This window comes from Rattus norvegicus, chromosome 20, assembly GCF_021556685.1.
Source record: "Rattus norvegicus strain SHRSP/BbbUtx chromosome 20, alternate assembly SHRSP_T2T, whole genome shotgun sequence".
Classification (NCBI taxonomy): domain Eukaryota; kingdom Metazoa; phylum Chordata; class Mammalia; order Rodentia; family Muridae; genus Rattus; species Rattus norvegicus.
In genome coordinates, this window is record NC_141553.1 from 37,331,876 (window position 1) to 37,357,241 (window position 25,366).

Here is a 25,366-nt window from a genome sequence, read left to right on the forward strand (position 1 = left end):
ATGAGTGGCGGCGGCAGCAGAGTGTGGCGGGTGAATGTAGACGATCCCTTGGAACTGAGACGTCTGGGAAAACCTCGCAGTAGAGGCGAACACACGTGAAGGCTCTGAACAAGGTTCTTGGTGAGTAACAGTGGACAAACTCGGTACCGCGCCTGTTGCTGCTTCTTTTGGCTCAGGTTGTCTACAGCTTCCACGCTTCCAAGGTGAGCTTAGCTCTAATGGAACAGTTTTACAAAGCTGTGTGTGTGTGGAGGCTGGGGTTGTTTGCTAAATGCTATTTTCTTTCTCTCATATTATTTATCTTCCCTCTTCTATCTAAGGAGATAGGAGGCTGAAACCAAATGAGAAGGTAAAAGATCCAGCCACATTCAACCCACATTAAACACACACACACACACACACACACACACACACAAAAACACACACACATACACACACACAAACACACACATACACACACACAAACACACACACATATACACACACGTATACACACATAGACACACACAGAAACACACATACACACACATACACAAACAGACACACACACATATACATATACACGCACACACACAAACACACATAGACACACACAGAAACACACATACACACACATACGCACACAGACACACACACATATACACGCACAAACACACACACATATACACACACACAAACACACATAGACACACACACAGAAACACACATACACACACATACACACACACATATACACGCACACACAGACACACACAAACACAAACACACACACAGACACACACACAGACACACACACATGCATGCACACAAATACATTTACATCACAATTCTCTCCTTCTGTCTTTGTGTGTGTGTGTGTGTGTGTGTGTGTGTGTGTGTGTGTGTGTGTGTGTTGTAGAGTACTACCTTTGAAAATCAAAAGGGCAATCCTGAATCCCAGTTGAGATTCAGTTCTTGAATACCAGGTATTTTCTTTGTTCTTTCTCCATCAACTTAAGGCATAGTGGTGGCCTGCCAAGCAGTTGAGTATAGCCTCTCAGGCCTAGCACTGCCCTGACATCTTCTAAAAGGCTGCTGTTTTTGCTGCCCCTCCCTTTCAGCCTTGAAGTGACTCCCAGCCCAACTGGACTGTGTCCTGATCCAAAAGGCAACCTCTTTTGATGCTGACTTTTAAATACAATAGATGCTGCCTTCTTTTCATCTCATACTGTGGTTCTCTTTAGTAGGAACATGGGGGCTTTTCTGCAGGAATAACGGCAGACTCTGCTGGTAGAGGATCAGAGATAATTAGGAACACAATTTTGGTTTTTCATGTACAACTGGGTACACCATGAAAATCTTAGCTATGTGGAATTGTGTTTTCCTGAGAAAGAAGCATCCCCTTTACTGGGACAGCCTCAAGGGTGGAATGAATTACACTGTGACAGCTTACAAAAAAGTCCACACAGTGGTGAAAATTTAATTAACACACACACACACACACACACACACACACACACACACCAGACTCCACTGAAATGTTCTGACATCCTGTGCTTTTTTTATTTCTTCTTCTCCTTTTTTATAAGGCAGGTAATTACTTTTAGATATTTTAAATTTATTCATCATGAAAAAGACCTTGTGTTATCATATCTACTGCAGTTAATTGAACAATATTATATATCATGGCTTGTTCGCCATAACAGTGATTTTGTTCTTAATGGGAGTGTTATTTTGTCAAGTTACTTTAATGAAGGGCTTTGCTAAAATTTCTCTCTCTCTCTCTCTCTCTCTCTCTCTCTCTCTCTCGCACACACACACACACACTCACACACACGCACAGTCTAGATGAACAAATCAAGTTAGAACAGCTTGAAGAAAGGAGTTTCCCTGACGTCTAGTTTACATGCAATGTTTGCACTGAAAAGTATTGAAAAATGAAAAGTATTGAAAAATGTTTTGTGTTTAGAGGTAGAGACAGATCTGTGTCACATTTGACTTAGGTTTTGATGAGTCAGTCATTAAATAATTAAGGTTTTCGAATCATATTTCGGATATAGCACCCATCTGTAAAAAGCATGTAGAGACCAGGCACTAACATGACTGCTTCAAGTCAGGATACAAAGTTAATTATAATATGGTCATTGGCATCACTGACTTCATAGCATTAGTCTGTCTTCCATCGGTGAGACAAAATAGCCAAGATGGTCAACTTAAAAAACTGGAAACTCAGTCTGCCTATGATTTCCAGAGGCTCTGCTTCACAGTTGCTTGGTCACCAAACTCTTGATGTCATAGCAGTAAATCATGGTGGGAGCATGTGGTGGAGGGGGCTGTCCTAGCAGGGCTTCTATTCCTGCACAAACATCATGACCAAGAAGGAAGGTGTGGAGAGAAGGATTTATTCAGCTTACACTTCCACATTGCCTTTCATCACCAAAGGAACTCAGAACAGGAACTCACACAGGGCAGGAGGCGGGAGAGGATGCAGAGGCCATGGAGGGATGTTACTTACTGACTTGCTTACGTTCCCTGGCTTGCTCAGATTGCCTTCTTATAGACCACCAGGTCAGGGATGGCACCACCCACAAGGGGACTTCCTTGATCACTAGTTGAGAAAATGCCTTACAGCTGGGTCGCATGGAGGCATTTCCTCAAGGGAGACTCCCTTCTCTGCGATAACTCCAGCTTGTATCAAGTTGACACCCAAAACCAGCCAGTACGGGGACTTTTCTACCTCTTGGCAGCCAAGAAGCAGAGACAAAGGAAGGACCACAGCCCTTTCAAGAGGGCCTCTCCAAGGATCCAACTTCCTTCCTCATGATCCCATCTACAAAAGGCTCCTTTGCTTCCAAAATACACTACAGGTGGAAAGCAAGCATTTAACATATAAATCTTGGGGGAACAATTGAGTTTCAAACTTATAGAATTAGACAGTCACACGGGAATCGCGTATTCTCTTGAAGTTCTGTGTAGAGAAATAAAATAAAACAAAATGACATTAGTCTTTAAGACATCACCCCAGTGAGAATTTTTAAAAATCTAAGAACCTAAGGAATCTAGTCTAAAGGAAACTATTAAGAGGATTTATCCTGAGTCCAATGCCAAGAACTAGACAGCCTAATTAGTCTTTTCTGCCATTACTGCACCTTAGTCTGACGCATCAATGCTAAGGTCCAAGTTTCCACCGTTTGAAAGAAAGCGCGTATGTATTAGGTTTTGTCTTCGTTTTCTGAGTGGTACAAAGTATTTTTGTTATCTTCTTTTAGACAGACTACAAAAGGATTATCGTGACATTTAAAGACAGACAGACACACACACACATGCACATGCACATGTGCACACGCACACACATACTTGTACTTAACTAATACCTTCCTCCCTGCTGTATTCCACTCCCTTGTTTCTTTGTTTTTCTTTCTCCTACAGTTGCTGGTTTATTCTTGAGAACACACACACATGTACACAGCCACATCATAAAGATTGAGTAGTGGGAAAATATAGTCTAGTCAAAAGAAACAGTACATGCTATTCTGAAAGATATGGCAATGACTGTATAAACACAGGAAAGCATTAGAAATATAATTACTTTGGAATCTAACTTATCTATAAGACTCTAGGGAATTGTGCACTTTTTTTTTTCTTTTAACTAAGAGAAGTAACTCGTTAAGCTAGCCCAGGAAGCAATTTGTTTCAGTGTGACATTTTCATACATACATGTTTTTATACTTTGATTTAATTCTTACACTGTGCTCATTTTCTTATGCCATTTTCAACTTTCTTGATTTTCACAAGGAAACCACTCCTTCATTATTTTTAATTGCTTAAGTACCCCAACATGGTGAAAAGAAAACCATGAAAAGAAAAAATTAAACAGAGGAAAATTATTTGTCGTAAGGTTATAGAGTACTGCTCGCAGCAGACAATGGAAGGAAAGGCAGGGCAATGATTGGAAGTAGCTGAACGGTAGTTATACAAGTGCGAGCACAGTGAAATGTCATCTGTCCACCTGCTGAAGGCTGTCCTGAGGAAAGGGTCAGAGAAAGGGTCTTAGCTCTCCCACAGCTCCCAGATAGCAGAGAATTTTCACAATATTCTCGATTTCACAGTATTCATAATTTTCTTGAAATAGGAATATTTTGAGATTCTTCTTTTTATTTTGGTTTCTGAATTTTACAATTTTCATCCTGCTCTGTGTTTGCTAAGCTCCGTAAGTCTGTGGTTTTTGTGTTTGTTGTTAATCTTGGAAATTTCTCACCTATTATTAATTAATCTTCCTTTTGCCTTACCCCTCGTTGCCAGCTTGCATATAGTACATATTTTGAATTGCTACATCATTCTTTAATGCTATGGTTTCTATTGGTCATCATTATTTTGTTCTTCTTATCTCAGTTTGAGGAATTTCTCTTTACTTATCTTTAAGCTCGTTGCTTTAAAAAAAATCAACTATGTTCTAGTACATTAATGCATCTATAGGAGGTATTACTTATTTATGTTCCTCTAGAACTTGGTGGCAAAATACTGTTGCCAAAGGTACCACACAAGTCATACAACGTGGAAAGAATCAAGGTGCTACTGATGTGGACGTTTTATCCTCACTAGTTAACTTTCACAGTACTAGAAGTTACTATGTACTCTACCAGCAGAGAGAAGTAATTATCAGTCATATTCAGCTATGAAACTTGCAAGCCACAATGATGACTGCTCTGGCAAGATATGCTGACTGGTGTTAATAATGGCATAAGTATTATGAAAGTAATCAACCATTTTCTGATTGGATTTAAATCTTTCTCACAGGATGAAACACATGCCTGGCAACATTATTGGGATAAGAACCCATGATTAGACAGGTCATTAGCCCTAGGAGAGAGCATAGAACTATTTTTCTGCTAGGCGAATATAGTATTAATGATATTATAATATAACTTTTAATTAATGACTTATTATATCCACAGATCAATATAACTCATCATTTGTATGAGAAGCTTCTATTTGTAGAGGCTGGTGATTAGCACAAAGACCCACAAGGGGCCACAGTGCAGAGAATAAGAGACACCAGAATGTTCAGCCCTAGAGGAAATATGTCTGTCATACAACCTCCCAAAGCTCAGGGGTTATTTCAAGAATAGTTGGGAAGCGCGTAAAGACCAAAGGCAATGGATGACTACAAGAAAACTGTCTTTTCAGCACAAAAGGGCCACTGCACATACGAACTCACAGTGGTTGCAACGTCATACACAAAGCCTCAGTCTTAAGCCAGACTGAATCTTAGCACAAGAATTGTGTGTGCAATTCTATCCCTAACCTTGGAGTTATTGACAGTTGTTAACTTCTGGGAGATGGAGAGACAGTCTTCTCTAAGGATGTGATTCCTGATAGGTTGACCACAGTCCAGTGGGAGGTCACACATTCAGAACGTTTCCATAGCACAAATTGATCTTGAAAGATCAATAGGGGGAAGGGAGGTAAAGTTGGTTAGGTACAGAAGGGCAGTGGATCTACAAAGATGTAGAGGAGAGAGGGTGAATATAATCAAAACATATTGCCTCAAACTCTCAAAGAATTAATAAAAGTCCTCTAAATTTTAACTTATATTATTTAATTGTGTGTATATGTATGTGAGTGCCAGAGCTCACAGAGCCCAGAGTCTTCAGACCTCCTTTGAGCTAGAGTTACCGATGGTTGTGCACTGCATGTTGTGGGTGCCAGGAGCTGAACGTGAGCCCATGCTCTTATCCACTGAGCCATTTCTGAAGCACCAGCATTCTGTAACCTTATGACTCACTCTCAGTCTTTCAGTAGGCCTGTGCTGCAAGGCCAGTGTCCCCAGAACTTGCTCTGTCTTTTCTCTCTGTGCACGAAGCATAAAGTCTGGAGAAGTAAAAGTCGCAGGAAATGCCCTGTGCACAGGTAATAAAGGACTGTCCGTGTCTTTTCCCCTAAAAGAAGAACTACACCTGCCTCAGGGAGATCTGTCTCTTTCTTGAAAACCTTGCCACAGAGAGATTCTTTTTGCTTTTCATAGAAGAGTTGGGTGGGGTTTCTGGAGGTAGAACTTGTGAAGGCGTGGGTGGTTCCCATTAGGTAGCATCCTTATAAACATTTTTCTTTCATTCTCAGTCACATTAAAACTTCAGCGACTAATGGGAATCACTATGAGAACATCTATGATTCCAGAAGCTTCCTTTCCTAGTAAATACAAAGAGCTTTGCCTTCATGCTTTCATGTTGTTTTCATGTCTTGCTAGATCTGGGAGGAGAGGTTTGCCGTGCAACATTATTTCATCTGATGCGTCCAGAAAGAGTCACTAACTTTCATTTCGATAATTTTTTCCTTTGGGAAAATAAAGGAGACGCGCTCTAAACCTTGACTGTGTCAGAATCGATGACATTAAGTCGCGCTGCTGGTCTCCTCCTGGGTCTCTGAATTTACTCACTAAAACTCAAAACAGAACACTGCTTTCTTTCAGGCTTCTTTATTTCACACTTAAATCACCTTGAAACTTTCCCAACTGCCCCTGGTGACCTCCACGTTTCCTCAAATTATGGTGATCTAGTTTTCCAGGTCCCCGTTTATGCCTGTTTTAGAAAGCTGGATGATTACAGCATCCCCTTTCATTGTCTCAGCGTTCCATTTTGACAAAAATTATGTAGTTGCCCTATTTGTAGCAAGCCTTGACTTGAATTCATGTCGGTCTTCCAATGAGCTTGGTAAAATATGATCTTCTCTCTTCTGCATCAGACTACATAGGTTCTCAGTCTGTGTGGTAAATTTTCAGTCAGTCATTCTATCAGGACATCTAAGATCTCTTGTTTACAAATCTATAATGTATTCACTTTGAATTGCTCTCTCTTAAGCTTGTTACGAGTTTTCTGAGGAACTTTTGTATTTTTTAATATAAAATAGAGTAGAGCATGACGGCAGTATTCTAAAACATTCTGAATGGATTGTAAACACGAGAACACAGCAACAAAGAGTCTTTTATGCTGCGAGAGGCTACTCCTTTGGAGTATCTCCACCACTTGGAACTGCTAAACTGCAAATCTGTGAACAGAAACAAAAAGACCTTCTTAGTGTTCAGAAATATTTGAAACCACGATCCTGAGGTATAGTAGTTTACATACATGTGGATGTATGCAGGAATGTTTAACTTAAAAGTAGGGCAGAACTTTCATTGGATTTAGGAAAGTTTGTTCTTTCAATGGAGTGCTCAGTAGATTTTCTTGAGAAGAATAAAGCAACACTGATACTCAGTGAACACATATCAGGGTAGTCCTGACTGACACTCGGGGTTAGACTACAGTGTAACCTCAATGGTTATTGGGAATACAGACTGCTCAGTGTAATCATTGTCAGTCAGAGGTACACTGGTATAGTGCCTTGTCTATTAAATGCTAGACAATTTAAATTTAATGCTATTAAATTTCCCAGTTATTTTCTGATGACTGGGAAATTATTAACATAATGTAAATTACCATGATAAGCACCAAAATTAATGGGTTCCTACAAAAACAAACAAAAAACAAACACTAACGATTTTTTCTCGGAAGCCATAATCTACTGTGATTCTAATATATTTTTGGTTTGGACACAAGACTATTGAAATCGTCTTATTATGTGGTTCATTGGTGGAAGAATGTTTTAGTGTCCTAGACTTCCTCATTCCAGACCAAGAAAGGCTTCACAACCTCACTGAGAAAATATTAATCGCTCAGATAACAACAGTTTGGGAGAAACCTGGGGCGGGTTAACGTTTACACTGAGGCTACACTCTCAGGTTGTGGTATTGGTTATTCATTTATAATTTCAAAAGTATCTTCTATTGGGAAATTTTTCTACCAGGAGGCACTGAACACCCGAGCCCCATATAAGGAATTTTCCAAGTGGAGGGTCCCTCTAAGTTCCTTTCAAAGGGTCAGATGATGGTGTACTATAAGAGATGACAGCCAGAGAGCTCTCTGCCCCTCTCTAGTGTGTGTAGACAGAGATGCCAAAGGTGAGGCCTCAGGATGAACCCCTAGCTCCACCCTTGGCTGTTACTGCAACTCTCATTAAGCTGGTGTTTGCTAAGCCTGCCAACAATGACCACTTCTTTATTTTTTCTCTTTATTTCTCTTTGTGTTTGCTCTGTTTATTGACTTGGCTTCAGCCATTGATCCCACACTGACAGGTGTTACATCTGACTAGAATCTGAAGGCTATCATCATCCCCTTATTCCTGGGTGGAGAAGAATAGATAAATGTGTAGATTCTCTGTTTTGGTAACTCTAGTCAACCCGTACCCTACCCGTACCCGTCATCTACTCTGTCTGCCACTGGGGTTTCTTATTTGCTTGGTTGGCTTTGTTTTTTGAGACCAAGTTTTGTTACATTGAATATTGTTATATAGGTTGGTCTTGAACTCAAGATTCTTCTGTCTTAGTCCACCACTTGTGATTATAGGTATGTGGTATGTCCTACTGCATCTGACTTGTTCCATCAGTGTTTTTTTTTTTTTTTCTTAAATTGTTGCTATTGCTTACTGCAATTACTTAGATATGGTAAGGTCAAAGTTCAGGGTTAGCTTCTAAGGATAAGGTGTTGTATTAAAGATAACAACTAAAGAGTAACATAGCCCAACAAGGAGAAATGCTACCAGCCTTGGTGACTAGTAGAATGTAGTCACTTTATCATAGTTCTTCTGGAAAAGGTACAAATAAGCCAAGGTAGGGCTGGTTAATTTGAAGAATCATAGCAGATTATAGTTGTCTGACATAGCCTTTGGGTTATTGGCAAGACAAATCAGAGGAACCCAACCCACCCTAGGGCATTTGCCTTGAAATTAAGCACTGGGGAACACTGTTGACAATGTTAGTTCTTCATGACAGATCGTAACTATCTGCTGTCATTAACATTTTGTTTTCTTTGGGTAAATTATGAGCAAGTCACTTAGTCAGTTGATGGACAGTTGTTAAGCTCTTCCTTCATGCTCAGCTGTCTTAAGGGGAGAACCAGCAATTAAGCAATATCCCTGTCTTTGATGATTCTCCTGTCTGATTGTGTGGACCCTCCTCTCAGGAAGATAAGTCTGTGGGAGAACCCTAGGTGACCATATTCATCCTGCAGTTATTCCCACTCACTACAGGAAGTCTGTACCTCCTTGGCTGCAAAAGGCTATTATTACTCCATACCAGGCTTGCGGTTGACTCCTAAGCAAAGCTTGCGATTGGTCTATAAGTACGATCTGTGACTGGTGGAACTGGAAGTCATGCACATGCAAGCTGTTATTAGTAAAGTTATAATTTGAGCACAACATGTATCTTTTCTAACTGTATAAGCAGGCTACTTTCTCAATCTTGTTAGGTTAGTCTGGAAGACTTCTGTCCCAGCATAGCGACACTTGGCTCCAGCAAAGGCCAAAATATTGCCTGTGTGTGTGTGTGTTCACATGCATGTCTGTCATGAATAGAATGCCATGAACTGGTTGCATCAAACCCAGAAGTATTCCCAGAGCTTTTAGCCCCATACCTACCCAGCAGTAATGGGAACGTAGCTGGAAAGTTCCAGAAAGTGGTTGGAAGCAAATCCTGTGGAGAGTTGAGAATGTGGGAGGCAACGAAGCAAATGCCAGGAAGAGCTGTGAGTGAGATTTTCAAGCCCCAGCCATTTCAAGAGTTTCTGAGACCCAGCCAAGGTGAAGACCCAAGGGTCCTAACACTGGAAGCTCACAAACTGTAACATGAGATTTTGGATACCAGGCTGTGGTAGATTAAATTACAGAGCAACAGATTTCTGACCTGAGCATTTACAGTTATAAGTCTTAGGGTTTGAATGCTGGGAGCAACAAACTTCTAATTTTTGGGGGTCATTAATGGTAGGTCAATAGGTTTGACTTCCCATAACTTTCTCTAACTTGAGCACAGAAAGCTGCATTTACCGTCTGGCTTTTTAAGTCTAGAGTCATAAGCCTTTAGTTGTCTAGGCTTTGAGCTCTGGGTTTGTAAGTCCAGCCAGTAAGCCTCTGGCACTCATGAGCTCAGAGCTGTCGACACAAAGGGGGCAGTATCCATGTATCTGAATAGAGAGGAAAGACACTCAGAAAACAGCGTATTACTTTAGGGCAAAGAAGCAGTGATCTGTAGTATGAGAGTCTTATACAGCAGACAATTGAGAATGCACATTCTAAGTTGACTACTGTTTAAAATATGTGACTACAAGGAGGGGGAATCCTCTACAGAGAGAAGGCACAGGAGGCCAGTATGACTAGGCATACTACAAGGTCGTCCAGAGTAAACTTTGCTGACTTATACATGTAGGTCAGGTTCTCAAGTGTCAGGCTGCCTGAAGCTGGAACCATGGCTAATATTCCTGTCCCTTTTCCCTGTTCCCTTTGCCTTCCATTCTTCCATTAAGATCTATGACAGAGGGTCACTATTCTCTGATATTAGATGGTGACTGGAGGAGAGATTCCAGTTTGAAACCTAGATACTTCTGCAGGACAAATATCCTCTCCTAAAGGAATTTTAGTGTTCCTAGTCCCTAATAAACTTAACTTTGATGAAAAAACCTTTTCTGTAGCGGAGCATGAAGCATCATTTAACTAGTGGTGCGTCTATCAGCTAAAAGTTGCACTAACGGACTAAAAGTGGTGATAGTGACACATCCCTGTATTTCTAACTGAGGCAGGAGGATCCTGAGGTTGAAGCTAGTCTGAACCAGGAGAATCCTGAGTTTGAGGCCAGTCTGAACTATAAAATAGAACCATATCACAAGCAAACAAAATCACTAATGTTGTTGAATAATTTAAAAATCATTAAAATAACTGGACAAATAATTTTTTGACAAATATGAGTATCTATTAAGATCTATAGGATTGAGACATGTATTTAGAATAGCAGTTCTCGACCTGGGGTGGGTCAAATGACCCTTTCATAGGGGTCACATATCAGATAGTCTGAATATCATATATTTATCTTAAGATTCATGAGTAGCAGAATTACAGTTATGAAGCACCAATGAAATAATTTTATGAACGGGGTCACCGCAACATGAGGAACTGTATTACTAAAGGGGTGCAGCATTAGGAAGGTTGAGAATCATTGATTTAGAGAATAAAATGGATATATTTTATGTGCTTGGTTTATGTATAAACTCTATTTTATATATATATATATATTACATAAGATATATATTATTAGATTATGTATTATACATGAATTTAAGTGACTATGTGTGAATTGTGTATGGAATTAAAATTCTTGGTACTCTACAACAGTCTATACATAAATGGTCATGGAACACCTACTGAAGTGTCAGCTCTTTCTTATAAACTGCACTAGAATCATTCTATCTATCTATCTATCTATCTATCTATCTATCTATCTATCTGTCTGTCTGTCTGTCTGTCTGTCTGTCTGTCTGTCTGTCTATCTATCTATCTATCTATCTATCTATCTATCTATCTATCTTCTATAATGCATTGGCCACTGCCTTCTCAAATTTCAAGATAGTATAATTACTAGTCTCTCTCCACCTCAGTGTCTAGAGAAATGGCACCTTTCTCAGGATAGATTCATAACAATCACTGGGAAGAATTCCAACTGAAGGATGTATTCCCAGTTGAGCTTTTCAGTTAACTTCATAGCTGTTGGCATGAAGTTGAATGCAAGTTACCTTCTCATTGCTGTTATAAAAATATTTTAGAAAAAGCAGCTTAAGGGAAGACATGTTTATCTTGGCTTACAGTCTGTCGGGGTGGAAAAGGGACAGTGGTAGAAATGTGAAGCCACTGAGTGTCTATTGAGACATCTCAATAGACAAAGTGGACACTGCATAGGAAATTTAGCTGAACTAAGAAACCACAAGGCCTGACCATAGTGACCAATTTCCTCTAGCTAGACCCTACCTCAAGTTCTACCACCAGCTGTGAACAGTCAAATATAAAGGTCCTTTAGGGGAGCCCTTTCACATTCAAACCACAAGACTAAGAAAATATTTTAAACTAAAGTGTCATTTCTCAAAGCATACAAAATTTACTTGGGGGTTTCATAAAACAAAAGAAAAAATATTACTAGGGAATTTAAATCCTTACCTCTCCTTCCAAAGTAGGGTTCTTGGGAGTAAGCACCAGCCTTTAACAGAATATTCTGAATCATAGTTGAATAGCATCTTCACACCCATGAACTTAATCTAGATACCAATCAGTTCTGGCCACTGAATTTCTCGTGTTCTCCCAATGAAAACTTTTCTTGGACAGTTCCCATAATGCCCCTAAACACAAGCCTTTATTCCCAAACTCCTTCATTCAATTTTTCCCCACCCTCCATTTCTCAGCATTCCAGACACCAGAATTCTGTATGGACTTATGGTTCAGGTGCTTATAAGACATCCTGCTAATTAGACCCATTGGCAAGCCTGTCACTGCAGGAGTCCTAGCTGGATACACTGTAAATCCCCTAAATAGTGACAGAAAACCTGTTGGTATTGCTGAGTCCTCCTCATCTGCTGTTGGCTGAGGTTGTAACTTCCTCAGTCGGCATGCAAACCATAATGAATGAGTATATTTCTAAATCGTTGGCCCTTATCTGAACTCTGGGCTCACTGTGAGTCATGCCTAGATAACAAGTTACACGATAATACGTCCAACACCCCAGTCTGACTTGCTGTGTTCCCATACATTTTAGATCAAGCACATCGGCTTATTGTATGGATAATTGGGTTTACAGCCTTGCCCTGGCTGGTCCAGTGGCAAAGCAAGACTTCCTCCTGTCTGAAGCCAATCATTTCACTTGATTGTTGAATTATTCTGATTTCTGCATCCCGTACCAGACTATAATTTCTAGGAGATCAGTGAACTTGTTCTAATTATTAAAAATATCCACTCTATTCCTAATTCGTAGCAGAGAGCTTGGCACATAATAAGAACTCAGTAAATATTTGTTAAAGGGAAAAGTGAAAATGGTAACACTCTTGTGAGTACTGGACCACACAGTTTAACCTTCATCTTAGGATCTATTCTGTTATTCAAACTTGGAGAAGAATTTAAGTAGCGAGTTGAGATGCTCTTGGTGAAATAATGTAACATATTGGGACACATAGGCTTTAGATTAGTGTTCAATTTAAAAAACGAATTAGAAAACCTTCTGACCTAAATAAAAGGGAACATACTCCTGGATAAAAATGAAAACCAGTTCCCATTGCTTTGAGCGTTCATAGGTTCATCGTGATTGAGTACTCAGACTCCTCTTATGAAATCTGTTTAGATCATTTCCTCCACTCTCCGTTGGCAACAAAACAGAACAGTGTTGCTTAAGGAGCTCACCACAGTCCCTAACCACTGTGCAGTCAACAGGAAGGTTCATTCTGAGTGCCTTTGGGGTTTGGCCCTCATCTTGCACATTTATGGAAATTAATTGACATTTCTTGCTTCCACAAACGCACTCAGATCCAAGTTGATACACCAGGAACTCAAAGGATTGAGGCTGTTTTCTCTCTCTCCACTTAGAACAAAGAATTATCTTTCCTTACACAAAAAGCTGCAAAAACAAGACTTGGAAGGGTCAATGATGGTATCCTCAATTTGATTAACTGTTCTGCACCAAGGAAGGTGAAAAACCAGCCCAAATGCAAACTGCGTATATAATTTCAAGTTTTGTAGAAATCATGGCTTAAAAGTAATAGGAAATAATTTTAGTAACTTTAATATTAAAATCACCATTTCAGGATGTGAACAGTAAGAAAAATCTGGTTATTTTTGTATTATATCTTTTTGCTAACTCTTTGAAATTTAGTGTGTATTTACATGTATAGTATATTCTAATACAGAATAACCACATTTTAAGATCTGAATGGTCATTCATGGGATGAACGTCATACAGTAGGCGAGATAGCTGTAGAATATGCCTTTGTGCTATAGTTTCCATTCAGTCTACAGAGATGTTGACATTTGCTACGACTGCAGACACCAGAATCCCAGCGAACAATCAGCTGATATTTCTGAGAAGTTTTAGCAGATTTGATTAGCAAGATCACTCAAAGGCTGCTGTGGTCTCCTAGGCTCATGCTGTAATTCTTGCCGTACCTAGTACTGGACACCTCGCTTTTATCCAAGCCCAGTGTGCAGAGGCACAGAGAGGGGTGTTTCCTCCTTGTCTTTTCAGCAGAAGAAGAAGTAATCAAGCCCCAAATGACCTCGGTACACAGTGTTTTTACAGTTACTCGGATTTGCTTTTGTATTTCCTACTCTAGGTAGTTTTGAATATCAGGCGTCATCCTTCTAGGCCAAGAACCTACCAATTTTTGTGAATAGCTCTTTTTGTATTTAGGATTTTAATAGAGATAGCCAGTGAATTTGTGAAGAATGAATGAGTTAACTCTATTTTCAGAAGACTAGAAACAATTTCTCACGTTATTTCTTTTTTTTTTAACTTAAGAGAATGTGTGTGTCTGTCTTTCTGCCTGTTTCTGTCTCTGTGAGTGTATTCACAAATGTGTCTGTGGGTGCCTGACGAGAACTGTAAAGGACCTCAAGTTCCTTGGAACTGGGATGTTACAGGTGTTTGTGGGCAACCCTCCAAGTGTGCTGGAATCCATGATTAAGTTACAAGTGTTCTTAATGACTGATCTTCCCAGTTCCTCTCATATTTTAAATGCAACAAATCAGAAAGGTTATAGTGTGGATTTTGACCTTAGTCTCAGCTTATTTTCAAACATTGCTTAAATTTATTGGTGCTGCAAAGCCTACTGAATGAATGCCTTAGGCAAGTCTTGATAAAGACACACTGGCAGCAGGCTCCAGTATCCTTTCCCATTCTCTCTGTATTCACATCATTTTTGCCTTTGGTTGTTTTTAATCTCACTGCTTCTGGGCAAGATCTGGTATGAATAAATGGGTCTTGTGCCAAATAGAAAACCACCCACCTGAGGGAATTGACTCTGTTTTGATTCACTTGGAATCTGTTCTCTGTACTTCCCAGATTTCATTCTTGTCCTCCCGTCTGTGCTGAGATGACCACTTTTTCCTTAGAGGCTTTGTTTCTAAGAATTTCGTCTTTTCTTGTGCAATTGCTCAAGGAAAAGCCTTTTAACACTGCATCCTTTCAGTTTGCATGTATTGTTTCTATTGTTTCCTGCTTATTAAAATAATATGTCCTTTCTAGTAGGAAAACAAAAAAATAGAAGAAAGAAGAAAATAAAAATTGGCCACAATGGCAGTACACAGAAAGTGTGAATATTTTGATTTATTTCCTTGTACGTTTTCGTGTGTATATATTTAAAACTAAATTGAAATCACATTTTACATGGTTTGATTTTTTTAATGACCTCATTTCTATTTCATGGGAGCATAAGTGTTAATAGCTTTAAAATTCCTAAGCCATGTATGTTTCGTGATTTACTTAGCAGTTACCCTATTGTTGGAAATGGCAAGTGTTCATGATTTTTCTTCATTAAAAGTTATGCTTTCATTAGCATTCCCGTACAAAAATGGTACTTCAGCGAACATTGTTGGACATCGAATTTTAACAACTTCGCTGAATTTACTTTCTAGGACTGAAACTGCTAAAGAAACTTTCTAAATGTTTCTAAATGTTTGCTGTGCATCTTATTAAACAGTTGCATCATTGGAGAAAATGCAAACCCAAAAGAATATGAGAATATTAATTTCAAATCATCCTTTTTGGCTTTTAGCTCAGCACTTCAGTCTTTTTCAACTGCAATTAGTTTTTTGAGGAGATAATATCCTTTTGTTTTATAAGTCATTATACCTTATTATTAAGAGTGCGCGCGCGCGCACACACACACACACACACACACACAATTATTCTGTTATAGAGAACACAGAATAGTATAACAAAGTGCAGTAGATTGGGTGGCTTACAAAGAATAGACATTTATTTTGCATAGTCCTCGAGGCTGGCAGTCTGAAACCTGGGTGGCAGCAAGGTCAGATCTGAGTGACAACCCATTGTTAGACTGCAGAACTTTGACTTTGTAAAGAAAGGAAGCTATATGAAAGCTTTCTGGGATTCCTCATACAAGGTACCTTCTCATGAGGGTTCCACCTAATAGCCTACTCACTTCCCAAATGTTTTGTCTCTGACTGTCATCATATTGACCAGGAAGAGTCCAATATGAGTTTTTGAGTGACACCAATGCTCAGTCTATAGCAACTCCTATGTTAAACTTTCTTCTGAGACTTTTAAGAATTAAAACATTATTCCCATGAGTGTTTGTTGTGTTTAGGCTAACAAGTCTTGGTCTACCATACTCACTGTGAATGCAAATGAGGTGTTTCATTTTACTTTTCAGTTCTGTTGATTGCTTCCTTTTGTGTTTCTAATTAGAGTGGTGTGTGTGTGTGTGTGTGTGTGTGTGTGTGTGTGTGTGTGTGTGTGTCTGTGTCTGTGTGTGTGTACAGACATGCTGGGACTTGCTTATAGATATTCTTTTCAGTCTTTATTCACTCTCTCCCAAGGACCTTTTTATTCTATCACATGACTTCTATTACAAGGAACACTCATAGACATGCCACTCTCACTCAAGGAGCCAAAGTCTCGAGCGTGTGCTGGATGACTTTTATCTGTCAGAAGGGGAAGTGAATAGGTAAGAATCTCACATTTTACACAGAACTGTAGCAAACTGAACTAAAAATGCTAATACAAATTTAAGAGAGTCTTTTGAAAGTTCTCAGCTCTTGCAAGCAGGATGAACGTAGACTTGGTTACTCAAGTGTAAACATGGGTCACATCTATGGGAGAGGAAATATGATAGAGATAACAGAGTCAAGAGCCCAGAAGATAACCAAGAGTCACTGAGTAAATGTCTTTCACTCCCAAAGATCCTAATGAAGGGAACAGAAAGATGTCTCTTGATATAGTTCCAAAGTTCTAGAGTTGGCCCCTGTTTGTACCTCTGTGAAATGTGAATCTGTACTTCAGGTATGTGGTGCTATGCTATACTCCCTAGTGTGGTGACTAATTGTGTATGTCAGATGGGAAAACAGAGTCCCCAGATATTTGGTCAAACATTATTCTGAGTGTTTCAGAGAGGGTATTTTTGGGATGTCTTTAACATTTAAATTGGGAAAGCAGATTTCCCTCCTTAATTTATGTAAGACCCATCCAGTAAACAGAATGTCTGAATCTAACAAAAGGTTATTTCTCAAGAATAAGAGACTTAATAATGTGTGTTTTACCCAGCCATCTCTATGGCTCCTTAGGAATCTCCTATGTCAGGGCTAATCCTAGGTCTGTTGAGTTCATGTAAGGTAGGATCCCCTATATCTTTTTAACTACCTGAACTTGGAGGTGGGACACTTCCCCCTTGTCTTCAAAACTGAACTTAGATATTGTTCTTTCCTAGGCTCCAACGCTGGTGACTGTCAGGTTGGCTCTATGCCAGTGGTTTTCTTGCTTTTCAACTTTTTAGACTCACACTCACACTATGCCATTGGTTCTTGTCGATCTCCAGCTTATTAACTGCAAATCTTGGTACTCTTCAAATTCCCTAGTAACATGAGTCAATTTCTTATAGACTCACTCTCTACAACATATCTCCATCTCTTTGTCTCTGTCTCTCTGTCTGTCTCTCTCTTTCCCTCTACTCCTCCCCCCTCCATACATTCCACTGATTTTGTTTTACTGGGGAGCCTATCTAATACGGAGACATAAAACATGTGTTTTTATTTTTTTTCGACCTTATTAAGAAACAGAACTCAAAGAGCTTCACCCAAGAAACTTCATTTGAGGCGTTTGATCTGAATGTAGGCCTGACTCTGAGTTCATAGACATTGAGCAAAAGTCTCATGTCATAGTAGAGGTTATTTATCAGGGTCCTAAAACTGATATGTTACTCATGCTTTTCTTTTACTTTTTGTCACTGTAACAAATTCCTGAGAAACCATTTCAAAGGAGGTAATTTGTATTTGCGGGCATGGTTTCAGAACTTTCAGTTCATGGACACTGACTTTTTGTAGGCGTTTGTAATCCACGTACATCTGGGTGGAAGCGTGTGTTAGAGCCCTGCCCTCCAAAATTTCCATCACCTCCTAATAATGCCATCCTATGATGAGACCCCTATAGTTCTCCTGACCCTGTCCCATGTCAAAGACCAGATCTCTTGATCTGCCATCTTGGGGCCAAACCTCTTTCTTGATGATACTTAGTGTCTAAACCTTAACAAACTGTGATTGAGTTTTGTATATGAAAATAATGAAAACAGTATATGGTGGTACTTTACTTCAAACTAGTGTGAATTCTTTCCATTTAAAGGTGGGTTGATTTGTGATAGGCCTCCAGCCAACAAAATGTAGCAGGAATGATTCTACTCAGTTTTCAAGACTAAATCAGAGACACGCTGAAACCTCTGCTCAGTTCTTCAAGAAGATTTTAATTTAGACTTCTTCATGTTTAAGAATCTGACTTTCGGGAGGCTTCCGTGCTGTGTGGAAAAATTCTGCCTCTTACTCATTAGTCTGAGAGTCTCCATTAAGTTGAAACATTAGATAACAGTAGGTCTTGATTGGTAACCTCTTTTAGTGTGAGGTTTCTTAAGCATTTATTAGCATTCACCCTATTCATGATATCACCTTTCATTGACTATGGTATTAGGTTCTAACAAGTAGCCTCCCAACTCTGTGTTTTCTTCATAATTTTGTATCTTTTTGTTTGAATACATTTCTGTACTTCTTCACTTAATAGGATCTCTCTTGTGTCTTTCTGGGCTATTGTACTTTGGGGTATTGTTTACTGTGGCATTAAATAATAAAAAGAGCACCATCCGATGCTATTTCTGGCTACTTTCTAGTCCCAATGATCTCGCTGCTTCCATGGCTAGCCCCATGTATTGACCGCCCATCTTGCAGCTCTCTTGCTATGAACTCTGCTCACATTCCCTGCCATCTGCCCTCTGTGGTTATAGTCATAAATCCCTGTAACCTTGTAAAATCAAAACTCTTGAGGCTTGTAATTTATCAGTCAGATTTATATCAGTAAATTCTCACCCCCCAAAATGTCCACACAACGAACTTGGAGCCAATTGATATTAATTTAAGCTGCCCACCTAGAAAAGACAAATTGTCCTATAATTATCCATAACTTATAAGATATTCATAGCTACCTGTGGCTATTTAAAGCACATGGGATCTATTTTGTCTTTCTTTTTTTCCATCTTCCTTCCTCCCCTCTCACCTATCTCTCTCTCCTCTCAAAAAATCTCTCAGTCTGCCCTCCTTTTCTACTGTCCAATCACAGGTTCTAGCTTTGTCTTTCATCTGCCCTCACCTGCTTATAGACAGCAATCTACAGTTCAGGAGCACAGGCAAGACCAAGACCCTTTCACTTTTATATCAGATACTTAATCCTTGACCCTCAGATTTAGCATAGACCAGAATGAAAGCCCAAATAACAAGTAGAAGACCTACATCTCCTCCTCTGGTCACATTCACAAATTATCATATTGTACCATAGCTCTTTATCAATTGTTACACAAATGTAAAAGAAGACTTGTAGGAAAAAGTCCTTATTGAGATATTTATATTTATTGCCATTAGAATATTAAAGGTCTCTTCTCAGTGCCCGTCTCTCTTCAGACTTCTCCTTCATTTTTATCTTTAACATATTTCCATTCTTCCCAAAATATTCACATGAGTTTAGTAATCCTATGATATTCTGATTTGTCAAATGAGTGATTTCTACTCTAATACAGCTAATAATTTCTATATTTGATATCATGATGGTTTGTTTCCCTCATATTTTGATGGGTGACAGAGAACACTTTAAAACTTAATGTGTGTGCGCGTGTGTATGTGTGTGTGTATGTGTGTGTATGCGTGTGTATGTGTGTGTGTATGTTTGTGTATGCGTGTGTATGTGTGTGTGTATGTGTGTATGTGTGTATGTGTGTGTATGTGTGTGTATGTGTGTGTATGTGTGTGTATGTGTGTATGTGTGTGTATGTGTGTGTATGTGTGTGTGTATGTGTGTGTATGTGTGTGTATGTATGTGTGTGTGTTTATGTGTGTATGTATGTGTGTGTGTTTATGTGTGTATGTATGTGTGTGTGTATGTGTGTGGTGTGTGTGTTTATGTGTGTATGTATGTGTGTGTGTTTATGTGTGTATGTATGTGTGTGTATATATGTGTAAGTGTGTGTGTATGTGTATGTGAGTGTGTGTGTATGTCTGTGTATGTGTAAGTGTGTGTGTATGTGTGTGTGTATGTGTGTGTATGTGTGTGTGAGTGTGTGTGTATGTGTGTGTATGTGTAAGTGTGTGTGTATGTGTGTGTGTATGTGTGTGTATGTGTGTGTATGCATGTGTATGTGTGTGTATGTGTGTGTGAGTGTGTGTATGTGTGTGTATGTGTAAGTGTGTGTGTATGTGTGTGTGTATGTGTGTGTATGTGTGTGTATGTGTGTGTATGCGTGTGTATGTGTGTGTATGTGTGTGTGTGTTTATGTGTGTATGTATGTATGTGTGTGTATGTATGTGTATGTGTTTATGTGTGTATGTATGTGTGTGTGTGTATGTATGTGTGAGTTTTGATATCTTATTACCCATTTGTTATGGCAGTTTAATGTACTATTACTTTGTCCTACATACTCTCAAAGTTTTAGATTATGTAGTTTGTTTTTACCATATGCTAGTTTTAGGATTGTGCAAACCATACTATAAATATTGTATCCAAATTTACTCTACCATTTCACCCCACCTTCATTTTTAACTGCCTACTTGAGATCAGCAGAAGAGAATGGAATGTTCAAAACTTCCACTACATTTTCATTTCCCTACTTACCTGGACACTTAACTTTTGGCCTCTCATAATTTGGGTCTTCGGTCCATGTTGTTATGACTGTCATAACCATCTTATGCGTTATATATCTTTCAACAAAAAAGTTATTTCATTATTTTATTCACATTTATTTAAATGTGTGTGTCAGAGAAGGGTGGGATCTCCTGTACTACAGTGTGTGTGTGGAAAGGGGGCAGCACTTGTGTGCTGGTTTGCCCTCCATGTGGGTCCTAGGGATTGATCTCAGTTCAGAAGATTTTGTGAGAACTTTACCTGACTCCTCAACACACACACACAAATATCTTGATTGATAAATGCTTTCTTCATCTCAAAATAATCTTGTAATTTTTGGGATACTTTTAGATTTATGCAGAAATTTCTTCTGCTTTTAATATTTTCTGTTACCCAAAATGCATTTGTCGCAGTGAGAAACCAACTCTGGGCCATTACTTATAACTAAATCTCAGATTTTATTCAGATGTCTCAAGATTTTTTCCCCACTAAAGTCCTTTGTTGTTGTTGTTCTGAAATTCTACCCATGATTCAACATTGCATTTACTTGGTCTGCCCTCTCAACCTTCTCTTGTTCTGTGACAATTTGTCTCTTAGATAGCAAGCTGTTAGCATCTTTAAGGGATGCTGGCAGGGGTTTTGTAGAGTACCCCTGGACCTCAGCGTATTGTGTTTTCTTCATTGGTAGACTGCACATGACTCATGGCTGCTGTTACTGCTGCTCCATCACCTGGAGTGATGCTCAGATTTCTCCTCTGAAAATTTTCTCCTCTTCTCACCCTCCTCTTGTATACTCTGTTTTTTGGAAGAAAATTATGAAGAACGTCCCATGTTTGGGTTTGTGTCAGTTGGTAAAGGCCACCTACTTGAAAAGTTGATGGTTTTTCCACATTAAATTGTATTTGGAGGCTTTCTTAGTTCATATTTGACTTTTGATTATTTTTGTTTAGCTTTTAATTCTTTTTTGTTGGCTTGTATCATTTTTAGTATTCTGCTTTTATGGTTCGATTTTCTGTGCTCTTCTTTGTCCCTTCTAGGAAGGATTCCTAATTAATTTTACTGGCCATCGTCTGAGGGTTGCTGATTGTTTCTAACATGTTCATCACTGGAAATGCAGACCCGCAGTGCAGTTCACCAGAGCTCAATGCAGCAGGGACTTGATCTTTGCAATGGCCAAATGTTCAGCTCTCTACTGCCTTACAGACGAATCACGAAAGGGATCGATCAGCTTAGCTCTCACGATGCTGAACTAAAAGAGGACACTTTAAACCTCCATTGGCACATTGAGTCATTCCTAAGCTGAAAATGTGACCTAAAAAGAAATCTCTCGTTTTGTAACAGCACAATCTTTTTGGTTCAATTTTTAATAGCTACCATTTGTGTACTTGGCACTATCCTGGACTGTTTTTTTTTCCCCCCTGTGGAACATCTTATTTTATCTTCCCAACATTCCTTGAGGGTAAGCCTTGTTCCCATTTTACAGAGTAGAAGTCATGATGTGAAGTTTAGAGGAGAGAGGAGATCCTACCTTACATGAACTCAGCAGACCCAGAATTAGCCCTGACATAAGGAGATTCCTATGGAGACACAGGGCTGAGCAGAACACACAATTTCACATGAGGAAGTAGCTCAGACCTTCTGATAAACATGATTTACATTTCATAGGAATGAAAGTACACAAGGCTTGTTATTAGAAGGTTGCCTCTATTGGCATTTAAACACCATGATTTTGGCCATGGTTACTCAGACTGGAGGAATGGACTCAAATGGAGTATTATTTTTCAGCCAGGAAATTACAAGTTTTGAAATACTTAACAAGTTTCATAGATATCCAACTTGTTCCTGATAGATAAATAAGTTTTATTTTTCAATTTTAAAGCAGCCAATTCTCATAGGTTTTAATAGATAACTAACAGACAATTCAGAAAATTACCAAATTCGAACCTAGCATATTAAGAGATATTGTTTAGATAGGATAAAGAACAATATGAAGTTATTAACCAAAGTCTCTTCCCAATTACAAGGTAAATGACTACACACAAAATTTCAGTTTTTAAAAACGGCAAGTCTGAATTTAGTGAACGAAATAAATGTGTTCGAAGAGAACAGGATATATTCTTGGTAGTTCTGTTAGTGTTTTCTGAGCACACATTTTGGCCGGAAAACTTAAAGCTTACCATATTGTTTTTCAAGAAGGCGATAGCATTCAAAATGTGCTTGCATTTTAGTCTATAAAATGCATTTGAAGCATAACTATTACAGACTTTTGAAAGGCAAACTTTATCTCCAATCTGATATCCAACAGGGAATATTGAACTTCGGATTTAAATGAGATTATCTTGAAATCTGATCTTTGTTAAAATGGTATTTACTGGAAGATTGGACATCCTGTCACATTATATAAAGTCGTAACATTTCTAATGTCATGCCAAGTTCCCCCGTGCACATTCTCTGTCTTGGTGCACATGTAGGGGAATTGCAGCAGACATTGGCAGTGCTAAGCTGTTTTAAATCCCTCACTGAACTTTCAGAAGTTGTAAGTTCTATCTGTGAGGGTGGGTTTAAAAAAATAGTGTATTTAGATTGCTGGACGTGATGTTAATCTTTGTTTTAGCATTTTATTGTATCCCAAATTGGAACAAATCAGAAAAGATAAACCTTTATGGGACTACAGTTATTTCTTGTAAGACACTTGCTAGTAAAATTGTTCTCTGCTTTCATTTATTTTTATTTTTAGTTTAAAAGCTAAAGCCAAGCCAGGAAGAGGAAGACAGGACAAAACCCCTCAAATCAAAGTAAACATTCCTGCAGCAGAGGTCAGTGGTATGAAATAAAGCGTATAGCAGTGCATGGTGCTGGAGAGGCAGGATGCTGCATACGATCTCTTCCTGCCTATCTTGGATTGTCTGTCTTGTGGACATTCCTGCAGTGAGACAGATTCTATCAAAGAAAACATTTTTTATACTTACCTTCCAAATATATGCTTCATGTGGAATATGTTTCTTTTTTTTCCATTTCACAGATGAAAAAGAAAATTATGAATGATATTCAGGCCTTGCCCAGTCATTCATGGGTTTATTCTAATTGACAAAAAGTTTAAGGATGAAATTTGAGTCACTTATATTTCACTCTATATCTGCGTTATCAGAACCCCTGGAGTTTTTAAGCATGTGGGAAAGATCTGTGGAAGCCAGTTATGATGCCCGGGCCTATAATCTTGGGAGACTGAGGTAGAAATATTCTTGTGAGTTCATGGCCAGCATAGCCTAGAGAAATTACCTTTGTTTCAAGGAAAAAAAATCACTGTGATGTTTTAATAAAATTTTTATGCAAATTTCTGGCAGAGTAATATGTGCTTCAAAAGCTTTAAAAAGAGATACACTTGACATAGTTTTTGCTTCTAGAAGCAGATGGCCAAAGTGGTTATTAAATGTTTATGCTCATTTTGTGTTTCTAAATTGGCTACAAAAATATAGAGGATGATAAAAAAGAGTAAAACACATTGCTTAAAATAATTTTACTCGTGGAATTCATGTGGAGGTCAGAGTGAAAGCAGGTGTGAGTAGAAGCCACAGGAGTCACAGCTGCCGATGTGTCTGAGTCCATAGGAAACTTCGGCCTGACATTAGCAGTTGCAGGAGGTGTGGTAAACTCTGCTTTCTGTAATGTAGATGCTGGGCACAGAGCTGTCATCTCCGACCGATTCCATGGCATACAGGACATTGTGGTAGGGGAACAGACTCACTTTCTCATCCCTTGGGTACAAAAACCAATTATCTTTAACTGGACCGTGGACTGACTGTACAGGTCGCAAAGACTTGCAGAACATCCACATCACACTATGTATCCTCTTCCAGCCAATGGCCAGCCAGCTTCCTGGTATATTTACACCAGCATTGGTGAGGACTTTGATGAGCAGGTGCTGCCACCTATCACCTCAGAGATCTTCAAATTAGTAGTGTCTCGATTTGATGCTGAAGAATTGATTACCCAGAGAGAGCTGGTCTCCAGGCACGTGAGCGACGACCTTACAGAGCAATCAGCAATATTTGGGCTCATCCTGGATGACATGTCCCTGACACATCTGACCTTCGGGAAGGAGTTCACTGAGGCAGTAGGAGCCAAACAGGTAGCTCAGCGGAAAGCGGAGACAGCCAGATCTTCGGAGGAAAAGGTTGAGTAGCAGAAGAAGGCAGCGATCATCTCTGCTGAGAGTGACTCCAAGGCAACTGAGCCGCTTGCCAACGCGCTAGCCACAGCATGTGATGGCCTGATTGAGCAGCAAAAGCTGGACGCTGCTGAGGACATTGTACACCAGCTCTCCCGCTCTTGGAACATCACCTACTGGCCAGCAGGGCAGTCGGTGCTCCTCCAGCTTCCCCAGTGAGGTCAACCAGGCCATGGCCTCTATTCTTTCTGAATGACACCTTCCTTCTGCCTCACCCCATAAATCACTGTGAAATTTAATGATTGGCTTAAGGTGAAGGAAATAAAACTAAAATCACTTTAAAAATTAATAATTTTACTCAAGTCTAGTTTGAAAGAAAAAGTCAATAGCCAGAAGACCAAGAAAACTACACATGCTTATAATCATAAAGCATCGTACAT

At 39.2% G+C, this 25,366-nt stretch overlaps 1 pseudogene; it reads left to right on the top strand.

The window, feature by feature from the left end:
• Positions 1-25,145, top strand: Phb1-ps19 (prohibitin 1, pseudogene 19; annotated as a pseudogene).
• Positions 25,146-25,366: the final 221 nt, after the last annotated feature.